This window comes from Bufo gargarizans, chromosome 2 (assembly GCF_014858855.1).
Source record: "Bufo gargarizans isolate SCDJY-AF-19 chromosome 2, ASM1485885v1, whole genome shotgun sequence".
In the NCBI taxonomy this organism is placed as follows: domain Eukaryota; kingdom Metazoa; phylum Chordata; class Amphibia; order Anura; family Bufonidae; genus Bufo; species Bufo gargarizans.
The window spans coordinates 148637022-148649336 of record NC_058081.1 but is presented as its reverse complement, the minus strand read 5'-3'; the positions used below and the strand labels follow the sequence as shown (position 1 = coordinate 148649336).

Sequence of the window (12315 nt, the reverse complement as noted above, 5' to 3'; positions counted from 1 at the left end):
ACTAACGCTATCAGCGGTGCTCAGGCTGGATGATGGAGCTGGTGCAGGGGGGGGACTCTATACCAACTACTGGTTGGCTTACTTTGAGACAGAATTTTACACTAGAATTGTGGCACAAAATGGTACATCTTGGATCACACCCCATATCCAGGGAAGCTCCACCTGCTTTCCACTATGCCCTACCCCCTTGTCGAACATGTCAGAAAAAGGTGTAGAAACGCTAGATGAGCCAATTTGCTTCACTTTTTTTTAAAATATTTTTGGCGCAGATGCATTATTAAGTCTGGACCTTTAATCGGACATATTGCCAACTTGACAAGCTGAAATTCACATCATAACCACACAGAGCATAGATCTATCATGAGAATTTATTGCAAAGTCATGTATTTATATTTTTTTTTAAAGCTGGTCATTTCATGTCACACATTTTGGGATATGTTGAGCTAAGACCACAGCTAAAGAAAGTTGCCTTTATTTCCATACTTTTTATATATAACCCACCTCACTGCACTTTCAATCAACAATAGTCTGTTATTCATTGCACACCTCTTACACCCGGTAGAGAGGGGCAGGGGTGATATCTCAGAACGTAGCCCAGCTAGAGCCTCCCTCCATGGCCTTACAATACACCAGGGGAGGATCCTTGTGAATTAGTTTTAGATAGGACTGCACCTACTGTAGTCACACCATAGAAATGACAGATGTAGCTGGCCAACCATGAAAGGTAATAATACACACAGTCTGTGGCTTTGACTCTGGTGTTGGCTGCCATGTGTCCTGCTTATTAATAACTCCATCTGCAAGCATGTCTCAGTTTTCAAATTTTCCAGTTTTAGATTGGACTGTAGGCGAACCGTCTGTTCAGTCCATAGATTCTTGCAGTCACCCTACAGTCCTACCTGACATAGCTGTGGAGATCTCATGCCACTTCTGTGTTCCCTACGTTTTAGCTTGGCTCGGCTATGATCAGTGGCTGCAGTTTAGCTGCATGTTCCTAACGGAAACTAAAGTAGTCCGAAACGCACCCTTTGTCTCATTGGTGGCTTTAGCTTTGTCCCCCATGCTTTACCCTGCTGCTCTGTTTTCTGGGTAAAAGCACAAGTTTATCAGGAAGTAATTTCATGTTAACATGATTTCTGGAAAAACTGTAAGGAACTAACAAGGAAATTTTAATTAAAAAGGACAAGTGACTAAAGTAAAGACTATAAAGCACATTTATGGTATAGCATATTCAGTCAAATGAGCCTGTGGAACTGGGGAAACTGGAGGGATTTTCTGCAGTTTAAATACTGATGGCCCATCCAAGATAGGTCACCAATATCTGATTGGAGGGGTTCTGACTCCAAACACTCGATAAGCAGCTTTTGGGATAGGTTGCTGCACTCCGCTGAGGGCTGCAGCCTCTTCCTTGGCCTGTTAATCGTCTGTGTATTCAATTTAATAGGCCTGGGCTGTAATACCAAGCCCAGCCGGTATACAACATGTGGTGCGGTGCTCCTTTACTGGGAGAAGGCTGCAGTGCTCATCTGAGCCTTGGGTCCGCTTTAAACAGCTGATCATTGGGGATCCAAGGAGTTGGACCCCCGGCGATCAGATATTGATGACTTATGTCATTAAAGAGGACCTGTCACCACTCCTGACATGCCTGTTTTAATAGCCTCATGCATTCCCCAAGTAATATCAATTCTGGAGCCTCTATTCTTATGGCTCTATGTTGTGCCTTTCCTTTATTATTTCTACTAGAAGTTATGAATAATTGCGAGCAGTCTGCAGTAAGGGTACAGAGGGGAGGTAACCAGTCTCATTCTATCCAATCAGTGCTGCTATTGTCAGACTGTGCAGAGACACACCCCCAACTGGTAACACCCCTCTGTACCCTTACTGCAGACTGCTCGCAATTATTCATAACTTCTAGTAGAAATAATAAAGGAAAGGCACAACATAGAGACATAAGAATAGAGGCTCCAGAATTGTTATTACATGGGGAATGCATGAAGCTACTAAAACAGACATGTCAGGAGCGGTGAAAGGTCCTCTTTAATATTTAATTCCAGGAAAACACATTTTAAAGGGATCCTGTCAACAGGATTTACCCCGATAAAATGGCACAAAATGATTGCTCTGCCTTCACAAGGGTGATCATTTGAGTATGTAGTGCTGTCCGCATCCGTAGTTCTGTTCCGCGGCCCCACAAAAAAGGATAGAGCAATTGTGGACAAGAATAGGCATTTTCTATGATAGTGCTGGCCTTGTGGGGTCTGCAAATTGAGGAACGCACACAGGCCGACATCCGTGCGTTTCCGGATCCGCAATTAGTGTCATGTGAATGCGCCTTTAGTCAGCGGGGAAAGGGGGCTGAGGAAAGATTCATCAGGTCTGCATATTCCCAGTAGACATTTGAGCGTCATATTGCGCAGGAGTCTTTTCAAAGAAGATTTTAAACATTGCAATTGACTAATCTCTTTAACTTTATAAACTGCTTTTCGGGTCAGACAAGGTGGTGGCAATGGTTTGTAGTCAAAAGTCCTGGTGACAAGTTCCCTTTAAAGCGACCCTCCAGTTCAAGTTAAAGAAATCACATTCACTGGGGGAACGGACAGAATGGTTACCTGGTAATTTACTTTTCATCATATCAATTGCTGATCCACCAGTTCTCAGACACCTCTACTGCTGTCCAAGATGGCCGCACGGCTTCACAGGCTAACTGATGGGCACTGTGCGTCGGTAGCCCAAGACACTTCCTACTTGTCCCGCCCTGCTCTTGGATTGGCCAGCATTGTTCACATGTACAGTGCCGGCCAATCCAAGGGCAACAGGAAGTGTCTTGGGCTACCAGATGCACAATACGCATTCGGCTGTCTGGGAAGCGGTGCGGCCATCCTAGTGGAAAGAAATGGAGCCCAGGAATTGAAGAATGTGCAGATGAAAAGGGAGGCAGCATATGAGTGATCTGTTCATTCCCTTAATGTGACTTTTAAATTTTTTTTAACTGGAGGCTCCCTTTAAGTGTGAAGCATGTGTGCATTATTCATTTATAAGTACACCGCTCTGCACCCTGTATAAGGCTACACGCACACAAACCTATTTGGTTTCCGCATCCGTTAAGTTTTTTTGGCGGATAGGATGCGGACCTATTCATTTCTGTGCAGCTGTTTAAAAAATGCGGATAGTCAACTGTTTGTTTTCCGCGTCCGTTGTTTGTGGTTCCAGTCCGCAAAAAAAATATAGCATGTCCTATTCTTGTCTGTTTTGAAGACAAGTATAGGCATATACAATGTATCCGCAAAAACAAAGGATGCCATACGGACGTCGTCCGTTTTTTTTGCGGATCCACAATTTGCGGACCGCAATAAACATGCGGTCGTGTGCATGTAGCCTAATAGTGTACATTGTATAATGTACTTTACTTGGTTAGAATACATCACACGGGCATAAACAAAGCTCAGACATGAATAAAGGGGCGATACGATGGTAGAGTGGACACAGTATTGCAGAAAATGGTGCCCCTATCAGCACTATATTTACATGATGTGTGCACTTCACTTTTTCCCTTCTTGCCTGAAGGTGACGTGAATATGTACAGTATTTCATGTGCTATAAGCATACGTTTTCATACTCTAGAATTTTTGGGACCTGTAAAAATGTCTGATTTTGGCGATATATTGATACGTTAGCTGTGCATGTTACTGCCACCGTTATTGTGATGCTTATACCCCATGAAATGATGCCTAATGAATTTTTAAGGTGGTTTTTGCAACGGCTGTTCACGGCGGGTGGCAAAATGACAAGATTTACTGTGAAGCTTTATTTACATCCTTCAGTGGAAACTCTGACTTGTGCCCACTAGGTGGCGATGTGTTACTCCTTATGCCTTCCTTGCAGTATACAGTTTTTTTTTAAACAACCAGACTCCAGCAAGCAGCATGACCTCATGGATTAGCGGTAGGGTAATTATCTGCTGCTGAGCGCTGGTTTGTGTAGACTGCTAGAATGCTGCTTTCCTGACAGCCTGTAACTTAGAAATGTATTGACTTCCACCCGGGCTGTTTTTCTATAACCCTTTAGCTCCTAATGGGTACCATGTCCTCAAAACAATTAAAGAGAAAAATGGCCTATTTATATTAGTCGTTATTTTTCTTTGAAAGCCTTGTGAACCTTACTGGAAGAATTTCTGGGAATAACGTTTCGGTGTATAAGCAGACGCTCCCATACCATTAACCCCAGTGCCTGTGTAATTTGTTTTCTTGGTCTGGAATTTAGAATACGTAGATACACGAGTATGATATAAAGAGCCCAGCCCTGTGCTTTACATAGAACACATTACAATTTAGGGAGTTGCCTAGTTCTTAAGAATTAGAACCCCTTAAATTGTAACATAAGCAGGCAGTGCCACACTAACGGCATAACTACTGATTGGCTGCAGTGGTTACATGCTGGCTGCCTGTGAAGCCCGTGTGCTTGTTGGATCGGCAAGGATCGAAGAGCTGGAGTTTATGAACTGATTGTGTAATATTGATTTGTCTGTTTTTATGCTGACTTTGCTTTCCTTATTGCACGTTTTGTGTGTTCTGTCTATAATATCAGTTTTCCATCCATACTGTATATGTAATGTTGAATATTATACCGTACCACTGATATGGCTGTAAATATGGACCATAAATAGTGGTTGCGTATTTTTCCCAACTCAGTTGACTTTTGTTGGAAAACTTTAGCTTCAATGTAGAACATGCTGTATTTATAGTAAGAATGTAAAAACTGCATCAACTTTTATTGATTTCAGCTATAAAGTAGATTTGATAGGAAGAACAGCACCGGATGCAGCACTGCTCATCCCGTCAAAGCGGCACAGAGGCAGAACCTGACGGACCACCATTAAAAGCCAGTGGGGACCATCAGTCATGCTAATGTCCGTGATGCAGCACATCTGGCACGGTGTCTGGGTTTTCGGTCATAAACAGAAATGTGAACAGAGCCTTTAAACCCTAAAATAGGACCTGTCACCACAAAATGCAACGCACCATGGTATAGAGCAGGAGGAGCTGAGCGGATTGATATATAGTTTTGTGGGAAAAGATTCAGTAAAACTTGTAATTTATACATTTATCTCTCTGCTTTTTCTACCTCCTGTGCACACCTATCGGTACCGGAGGTAGGTGTTATCAGTAATTGACAGCATTCTGTGTATGTGTACATACCTGTCGGTCACTGATAGCACGTCCCTTCTGTACAAGAAGTGGAAAGAGCAAAGATATACAGGTAAATGTATAAATTATTAAATTGTATTGAATTGTTTCCCATAAAACTATGCATCAATCTGCTCAGCTCCTCCTGCTCTATAACATGCTGTGTTGCACTGCATTTTGTGGTTACAAATCCTCTTTAAGGTTACGGTAAAAGTGTTTACTTATCAGGGCTTATTCACACATCAGTAATACATGTCTGTGTTTTCCACTGGCAGCACACGGATCCATTGAATTCTGCATTTATATTCAGATGCTCTTTTCCCCCCATGGATCGTTGATCTGCAGGAAAGGCATGGGAGCATACACTACTTTGGTCTGTTTTGAGGAGCGTACGCGTCCATTCTATTCAATGTATCGGTGAAAACCGCGGATTGCACTCAGATACCGATCATGTTTTACCTTGATCCATTGCATAGAAAAGTGATAGTGTTTGTAAAAATAATAATAAAAAAAATTACAGTTTTTTGCAGACACAAAAATGTAATCAAACACGCTAAAAAATCACGGAGTCATGTCCTGAGATCAGACCTTGTGGATGCAAAATGGTTCAAGTTCCTGTGTCCGCAAAATGTGCATGGACATGGGAAAAATGCTCAATTAGGCCTAGTTCTCACATCAGTAATCTCTAAACCAAAAACAGGAATGGAACCTCCATAGACAAGGTAGAATGGAAAGATCTGCATCTGTTCTGTGTTTCTGCCCCCCACCTGGTTTTGACTGAAAATCACTGATGGAAAACACTGACCAAACACTGAAGTGTGAACTAGGCCTTATGGGGTTGCTGGTATTCAGAATATTCCTGCACCTGCATCAAGAAATGATCGTCGGGGGTCTGACACCCCACAGACCTTCCGATCCACAGCGGATGGAGCGAAGTAGTTCTGGCGCCGGAGCTACTGGGGAACAGCTGATCGGTGGGGTGGGAGAGGTGTCGGACTCCAGCTGATCAGTATAGAAATCCTGGACAACCCCTTTAAGCAGAATAGTGTGTGTCATGTGGTTGTAGGTTAGAAAGTGGACCCTCACGTTTACAATGGTCTTATTTTCGGAAATCTTGTGTCTTCATTTGAGGCAGTCTTTTAGCAGAAGTTCTTTTTTCCATTGGATATATAATTTAGATTGCCTTTTATCTCTGGATACTTTCTCAGCTCTAGCCATCTGTCTGAAAGATGATATTAATGAGAAAAGCTCTTAATTATTGCTGAATATTGCCTTATGGTAGAAGGTCTGACTGCTTAATCAGCCAGGGCTAAAGGGTTAATCACTTCAGCATTCTGCTACGCTGGCAGCCAGCAATTAACCCAGCTTGGGGGCGCATGTCACACGTTTATTGGGGGTCTTCTGGCTTCTAATAGGCTGCTGTAAATAACCTTGTTTTCATTTATTTTTTCCGCGGTGAATTAAAGACAGGTACAGCAAGTTCTTTGGCGCCTATAAATGTCCGCACCGTTCAGAGGGCATCGCAAGGTGACGGAAACTTGTCATTACAGAAATGTCTCTGATCCTGGAAGTCTCTCTCTCATCAAAATCCTCCGATAACATTGCTTTTCTTCTGTTATTTTCCCGTAAACGCAATGACAATACATTCTATAGTCATTTCATCTCTGAAACCAAATTGTTCTCATTTATATTCCATTATCTTACTCTTAAACCTCTTGAATTTTTAAGACGTGCCTTAGTATAGCTTAATGCGTGGAAAACCAAGTGTTTACCCAGATAACATTTATCATCGGTCTGGTTTGTGGAGGAGGGGGGGGGGGGGGGGTTGAGGGAAAAAATGCACATCTCATTTATAAGCCATTACCTTGGAGAAAGAATCAGTTTGGTTTTAAAATGACATCAGATTGGCTTTCTTAGCGCTCGTTAAAGAAACGGGGGCATTTAAGTAAATGCAACAATTTTCCCAGAGTTTAAAGCCTCCTGGGACTGTGAATGAGGCCTACAGCCTTCAGGATGGTGTCAAACCATTATATGTGACTGAGGCAAGCAACACCACTGCTGTCCTGCTCCCCCATACAACTTATATAGAACAGCACACAGGACCTTGGAAAGGCTTGGTAATGTACATAGGTATGCTATGTACAATCCCAGTTCCAGCTCCACCATACACACAGGGATGTCTCCGACAGTCATGTCGTCGATACTGGATAATGAATACAGTTCTAACCCATCTTAACCAGTTCTGTTTTAGAGTTACAATATTTTAAGGTCAAACTGCAGGGAGGCAGTTAAAGGGAACCTGTCACCGGGATTTTGTGTATAGAGCTGAGGACATGGGTTGCTAGATGGCCGCTAGCACATCCGCAATACCCAGTCCTCATAGCTCTGTGTGCTTTTATTGTGTAATAAAACCGATTTGATCCATATGCAAATTAACCTGAGATGAGTCCTGTCCCTGACTCATCTCACGTACAGGACTCATCCCAGGTTAATTTGCATATGTATAAAAAAAAATGTACACAATAGAAGCACACAGAGCTATGGGGACTGGGTATTGTGGATGTGCTAGCGGCCATCTAGCAACCCATGTCCTCAGCTCTATACACAAAATCCCGGTGACAGGTTCCCTTTAAAGCAGCACTCCTGCAAAACAATGTATTCGCTGACCTGCTAGAAAGGTACATGATGTAATCTTCTCACAATTCTCTGTATTTGTGAGCTATCCCCTTCCCTCTGATCCTCAGCTGTGTCATGTGACCAGCAATCAGACTCTCCAAATAACACAGCATCTTATGTGTGGACGGAAAGTCAATTCCTCTATGTATTCCTATGGGAGCCTCAATGTCAGTCTCATAGAATAGAGAAGTAACTGTTCTGTGTCAGTTTGAGATCAGTGAGTTGGTCACATGACACAGCTAAGAATCAGAAGGGAGGTTATAACTCACAAATACAGTCACTGATAAGAAGATTACCTTCACTACAGATTACAACATGTACCTTTCTAACAGGTCAGAGAATAAAAAAATGTTGCGGGAGTTCTTTAAAATAATATAACAAAATCAAACTATCCTTTCAGAGGTCCCCCCCCCCCCCCCATCCAGCAGTGCCGCTCAGTCTTCTGCGTCAGGATGCAGCCATCACATATTGTTTTAACTGCAGCATTGTCCAGTATACTACTGTAGCCAATCACTGGCTTCCGTGGTGTATGACACAAGACTGCTGAGTCCGGTGGTTGGCTGTAGTGGTATTTAGGCATACCTTCCAACCATCCCGTATCCGGCAGGACAGTCCCAGATTGCAGTGGCTGTCCCGGTACAGGGGAGGTATGTCCCGCTTTCTGGCTGCTGTCCCTGCTTCCATAGGAAGCAGAGACAGTTGCCTGTAATAATGAAGTAGAGAGCTGGCATCGGCACCCTGCTTTATCATTCCTCCCCCCTGCCCGCTCTCCACACCTCTGGTCTGTGCGGGTGGCGGGTCTGGCGGGCAGTCGGCCTCGGCTCTGCCTCCTCCACATACCAGAGCAGCCAATGTTCTGCTGCTAGAAACAAGGTAAGTATGTGGTGGTTATTTTTTTTTTTTTTTACTTTCTGTGAGGGGCACATAACAGGGCATATTACTGGCGGCACAGCTGGACATATTACTGTGTGCACATAACAGGACATATTACTGGGGGCACAGCTGGGCATAATTCCGTAAGGGGGCACATAACTGGGCATATTACTGGGGGCACAGCTGAGCATATTGCTGGGGGCACATAACTGGGCATATTACTGGGGGCACAGCTGAGCATATTGCTGGGGGCACATAACTGGGCATATTATTGTGGGCACAGCTGGACATATTACTGTGGGCACATAACAGGACATATTACTGGGGGCACAGCTGGGCATAATTCAGTAAGGGGGCACATAACTGGGCATATTACTGGGGGCACAGCTTGGCATAATTCTGCGAGGGGGCACAATGTGGGCATAAATACTGTGCAGTGGCATGAAGGGGGAATAACTACTATGTGTGGGCATTAAGGGGACTGGTTGGGATTAGGTGCACAGTTATGTTTTGGGTATAGTTAGAGGCGTGAAAACAAACCTGTGAGGGTGATCCAAAATTCACATAAAGATAAGACGTAAGGTTTAATATTCTACTCTTAAAAAAAATAAAAATAAAAAAATAGCCCTTAAGGTAATCTAAATCTTGAAAAATAAACGATCACATCAACACATAATGGTAGAACCTTGGGTGCACAGCGGCACATAGAAATAAAACCATATGTCCTACCGGTATGTGGATGGATTCCGTAATGCCTTGAAGATCTCGGTAGATGGCGAGTCACTGTCCCTATATCAAGGGTGAGACCTGTGGGGATGCCGGAGTATGGGGTTAGTTATCCCTACATATGCAGACCGGGTGCTACACTGGCCCTGATGTCCTAACCACAGAGCACCCGCTCTGACAAGGGCGACCCCGTTCGGAACCTTTCCCTGTATACTCTGACCCTAATTCATCCTATCCTTTCCCTACATGCATGTTTCACTTTTGCATAAAAAAAAGGCTCATCAGGGAAAACATATAGCTACCGGGCAAAAAAAAAAAATATAGTTGGGGCAAAGGTATGAATACAGAAACCAAATTGCCCAAAAATAGTACTAAGCCTGCGATGTGATCAGGAAAAGTTAGGGAGTTCAGAGCTTAACCTAAGATGGTGGTCTATGCTGAACTATACACAGCCTATACTAACCTGATCTATGGTAAAAGCTAGGCTGAAAGGGTCCGGAGGAAGGGTAGCCTAAGATGGAGGCCCCATCCTCCGTTAATGCAGATCAATATACAGGCGATGTCTGGCCATGGTGAGGCGCCTGGCACGCCTGTTTTTAAAGTAGAGCGGTCTCAGAACGAGGCCTGGCTCCAACAGAAGTGGCGCACGTGACGTATGATGATGTCACTGGGTCCGGGCCATGCATTGACATGCGCAGTCCGCTCTATCCTGGTTGCCAGGCGACCAGGACGCGTCCTCGTTTTCTAGGTACAATTGATGCACGGTTCTCTGTGTGGGGCCGCGCTATTAGACGAGTGGCATTTCTGGCAATTATTTGAGAGAGAAATTAGTAGTAACCATGGCACATTAATGCTAGGAAACTTCGAAAGGGTGTGCCACAACGGTACAGATGGTTGTGAGGGGGCACACTTGCACAAAATAAATGAATAAAAAGAACCCAAGAACGCGATGCATCATACGGACAGGGAGGGGGGGAGGGGAAGGGGCTGGTACTCTCAAGTAATATTCAATTGGATAAATGTGTTGGATAGACCAGCTGAAATTCAAACCCAATTCATATTTAGCACATATGAGAACAATGTTAAATAAAACAACTGAAATTCAGTTGTTTATTGAGACCAGCAGGTGACACTGTCCCCAGGTTAAAAATGCAACAGGCCTCATTTTGCAAAAGAGTGCGCTCCCAACCCTCCCCCCTCGGACTGGGGGTTGGACCACCTCCATGCCAATCACCTTTATACACCTGGGATTCCCATAATGGCACTCATGTATACAGTGAGAAACAGACGTGAACACCCTGCGATTTTGCAAGTTCTCCCACTTATCATGGAGGGGTCTGAAATTCACATTGTAGGTGCATTCCCACTCAGAAACAGAATTAAAAATAAAAATTCAGGAAATCACATTGTATGATTTTAAAGACTTTATTTGTCTTGCACTGCTGAACATAAGTATTTGAACACCTGAGAAACAGCAAGAATGCTGGCTCTCAAAGACCTGTTACTGTGCCTTTAAAAAGTCCACCTCTACTCCACTCATTAATCTAACTTAGTAGCACCTGTCTGAGCTCTTTAAAGACACCTGTCCCCCCCACGGTCAGTCAGACGTCAACTACCACCATGGCCAAGACCAAAGAGCTGTCAAAAGACACCAGAGACAAAATTGTGGACCTCCACAAGGCTGGAAAGGGCTACGGGGCAATTGCCAAGCAGCTTGGTGAAAATAGATCAACTGTTAGAGCAATTGTTAGAAAATGGAAGAGGCTAAAGACGACTGTTTGTCTCCTTCGGACTGGGGCTCCATGCAAGATCTTACTTCGTGTGGTATCGCTGATGAGAAGAAAGGTGAGGAATCAGCCCAGAACTACAAGGGAGAAGCTGGTCAATGACATGAAGAGAGCTGGGACCACAGTTTCAAAGGTCACTGTCAGTAGAACACTACACCGTCATGGTTTCAAATCATGCATTGTACGGAAGGTTCTCCTGCTCAAGTCATCATATGTCCAGGCCCGTCTGTAGTTTGCCAATGACCATCTCCCATGCCTCCTCTGGATCATTCAGAAAGTCATGTAGTCAGATGAGACCAAACTAGAACTTTTTGGTCTAAACTTCACTCGTCGTTTTTGGAGGAAAAAGAAGGATGAGTTGCATCCCAAGAACACCATCCCTACTGTGAAGCATGGGGGTGGTAACATCATGCTTTGGGGGTGCTTTTCTGCGAAGGGGACAGGATGACTGCACTGTATTAAGAGGAGGATGAATGGGGCCAGTTTTTGAGCAACAACCTCCTTCCCTCATTGAAGATGGGTTGTGACTGGGTCTTCCCACATGACAACGACCTGAAGCACACAGCCAGGATAACAAAGGAGTGGCTCCGTAAGAATCATATCAAGGTTCTGGAGTGGCCTAGCCAGTCTCCAGACCTAAATCCAATAGAACATCTTTGGAGGGAGCTGAAACTCTGTGTTCAAAATCGCAGGGTGTTCAAATACTTCTGTTCCTCACTGTATGTCTTGACACTGAAGTGTCTCTGGTGTGTTCAATGTCACCTAGGTGTTCACCTATACGTCTACGCAGTTATCTTCTGGTCTTCCCTATATACTCCTTTAGACACTCACAAGTGATCTTGTAGTTCACACCCCTCGTACGGCAATTGATGAAATCCCGGATGGGGAAAGAGCGTTGTAAATTGGTGCTAAAGAAGGATTTGCCGCACTGAATGGTGCTGCAGGCCACGCACCCACTACATCTGAAGCAGCCTTGCGGGTTGCGGTCTAACCAGGTGTCACTGCGGGGGGCCAGGGTGTAGTGGCTATGGACCAAAAGATCTGAGACTACTCCCTTTACGGAATGTAAT

At 44.2% G+C, this 12315-nt stretch overlaps 1 protein-coding gene across 3 annotated transcripts in view; it reads left to right on the top strand.

Moving 5' to 3' along the window:
- EFL1 (elongation factor like GTPase 1) overlaps positions 1-12315 on the top strand; it is a 277476-nt gene that overhangs the window by 71394 nt on the left and 193767 nt on the right. The gene's annotated exons all lie outside the window — the stretch shown is intronic.